The sequence below is a fragment of the Wasmannia auropunctata genome, unplaced genomic scaffold, assembly GCF_000956235.1.
Source record: "Wasmannia auropunctata unplaced genomic scaffold, wasmannia.A_1.0 LD336028.1, whole genome shotgun sequence".
NCBI lineage: Eukaryota > Metazoa > Arthropoda > Insecta > Hymenoptera > Formicidae > Wasmannia > Wasmannia auropunctata.
Genome location: NW_012026862.1, coordinates 850,607 through 853,796, shown reverse-complemented (window position 1 = coordinate 853,796; position 3,190 = coordinate 850,607). Strand labels below are relative to the sequence as shown.

Sequence of the window (3,190 nt, the reverse complement as noted above, 5' to 3'; positions counted from 1 at the left end):
TGGATATTGTAAAAAAAAATTATTACACACCGTCATCCTATGTTGGTTCGCAAACAGCCTAATATTTATGTTTGATATATTCTAGTAAGCCTATATGTATCTAAATTGTTTAAATAATTTGAATAATTCCTAATGTCTTGTTATAATAGTAAACAGTATACAGTTTTTACTGGCATAGTTCATTTAACTTAAACTTAATAGATAATATCTGATAAGTTAAGTTTTTAATAGGTGCGGCGTATATACCGGAGTTATATTCTAAATTATTTTCAACATTTATACAATCGCGCTTCACTATTAGTGCACAGTAGAAAAACTTGACAACTGGTTTTCCGATTTTTTCTGAAGTTCTGCTTTCTTTTCTGGGCTGAAATTCTTCGCATGATCAATTATCTTGCGTGACACTTTATTAAAAATTACTCGGATGATTGAGAATTTTAAAAGGTGGCTGAATAGAAATCTAAAATATTTCAAATAATAATTCTATTAAAATATACGTACTTTATAATACATAATTGTTTGACTAAATTGACAATATTTAATATTTGATGATCTAGAGCAGCATTATAGAATAAATTAAATATTTACATATATATATGCTCACCTCAACATATTATAACCAATCCATTCTGTGTAACTCATTGACGCATACAAATGCGGCATGCTTACATCTAACGTATCCATAGCAAATAATGCAGTTATTTTGTAAGGTGTGTACAGCAAGGGATAGTAATTCATTGATTCGCTAAAACATCTCGTCATATGTTCCCATTCAGGTGTAACTTCCTTAAGATTAGGCAATACCCAATATTGATATAAATCCCGAGCGCGCTGCTTTATTTCCTCGAGACTGCCGCGGCAGAAGTTGTGCCTGAAAAAATTATTACATCAAAATAAAAAGTTTATTTAAAATTGAAAAAGAATTTTGAAACATTACGCCTATAATTTTTACTAGAATTTAAGAAAATATGTACTCATCCTCTATTCCGAGATAATATCCGTAACATCTCCACATATGGCAAAATGCTTCGATGTCTTCATCGGTCGCGTTATGCACTCCAATCTTTTGCGGGTAAAGTAAAACTAAACTTATGAAACAGCACTGTGCTGCTGCCAGGTCCGCGTTATTTATGCCTTTTGGCTTATATGGTGACTTGTAAATCAGGACGTTAGGACGTTGTCCGTCTTTCTCAAGTGGACACGCCGCGGCAAAATCCTTCAAAAACAACTCGTGATCCGGGCACCACGGCTTTGCGATTTTGGACTCGTTGTCAATTTGCTCATGATCGAGCTTGCACAATTTTGATTGTATTATTAAATGCATTCTACGCGTAAATTGCATGCCTTTATAGGCTGCTGTTCCTTCAATTCAAGGCTCTCCATCGTACCACTTAATGAATTGTTGTACGTTTTGAGTATACCTTGTAAGTTATAATTACATTATTATGATCAATTTAGAAAAAATATTAACATTAATTGATGATGTCATAAAATTAACATATAATATCATATAACAGTGTATAAATTTTAAATAAGGAAAATAATATTTAATACTAATAAAATATAAATATATAACCAATGAAATAAAAATATAATATTAATGAATATTGTATTATAAATAGCGTGTTGAAGATAATTTTAGAAAAATTGGCCACGTTTAGTGAAAAAAGCACCTTTGCAACTAAGATGTTTTAATACAATTGGTGTTTTTGTCCTTAGTTCTTCAATAGATCTAAATGTATGTACTTATTAAACCAATTATATTAAAAAATGCTAAATTGCTGTTTTTGCTGAACGCAGTTATTGATTATTCTCAGCAAATAATTTTGTTATTCTTTCTGCACAAGTCACAGTACTCGGTACAAAGTATTGTCAAAATTTAATTATATATTTAATTATATATTAAATTATATATACCTTTTGAAACCTAAATATGGCGTATGAGAGCCCTTTGATATGATTATTGGTTTTAAAACCTCATTGAAGGTGTAAACATGGATAGTGCCAAGTATTATGCCCATGAAAATTGACGCAAAATTTTCACGCACAAATTTCTGACCCTTGCGATACTTATCAATGTCCAACCATTCGGGAATTTGCAACGGATTGCAATCCCCTGGGCAAAAAGAGGCCGGAATGAAATTTAACAATGATTTTGGTACGTTCGGAAAGAATGTGGCGATGTTATCGTTTATCCACATGCACTGCTGTTGGTACAGTCCAGATGTCGAAATTGTTCGGAAATAATTCTCGCTCGAATGTATTCTTAAACATCATCACGTATCTATATTCATTTGAATTTTTCAAAATATCTTTTGAGTCTTCAGTTTTCGTAGACATATTGTTAGGAACTGTCATTTTACAGAAAGACATTTTTTTACAAACGAAGAGTGCAGTTGGAAGATATCATTTGAACTGAATTTGTATTACTTATGCGCTTATTCATAATCGCATTCTTGTTAAACTTTAGCCGACGTTTTTTGAAATATCAATAGATAAATGGAATATCAATAGAATTGAGAATTGATTATCATTATATATTCATCTTTGTTTGATTGTGAGGTGATCGATGAAACTCAGAAGAAGTTCACCTTGAAAATAGATCTCATAAATACGTATTCGAGATTTTATTGAAACGTACGTAGCTCCAAACTGAAACTGAATTACATAATATCACAAATTAAGTTGACAAGCAAGTTAATAATTTGTATGTCAATGCGTCTTACTAAATTCTGTAGAATAACTTTTTGCGAAAAATACCTATTAATTCAATCAGGATCCTGAGCTGCGTAGTTGCATAAATTATGACGCATGTTTATGAATATATTATATCATTGGCATAAACATCTAGCTAACTGTAGCTATAGCCCTTATTTAAAATAAATACACATTTATGAGGTTAAATTTTGTATTCCTTATTATGATAAAATTGAAGAAAAAGTAAATATATTTATTTTGTTAGTGTTATTGTTATAAAATTCTATTTAACATAAACATATTAGTATAACATATTCATAATCTATATCTTATTTTATTATACGTATATAATAACAGCATATCTTTATATGGTAACATAAATTAAGGCATTTTCAATTAATTTAGCAAAACATTTTTACCTTATTATTTATGTTTTTAATCTATTAAATCTTATTCTTTTTAAAATTACTAGAATAGATCGGAAGAGCACACG

At 29.9% G+C, this 3,190-nt stretch overlaps 1 pseudogene; it reads right to left on the bottom strand.

The window, feature by feature from the left end:
* Positions 1-15: 15 nt before the first annotated feature.
* Positions 16-2,438, bottom strand: LOC105452609 (annotated as a pseudogene).
* Between the last annotated feature and the right edge of the window lie 752 nt (positions 2,439-3,190).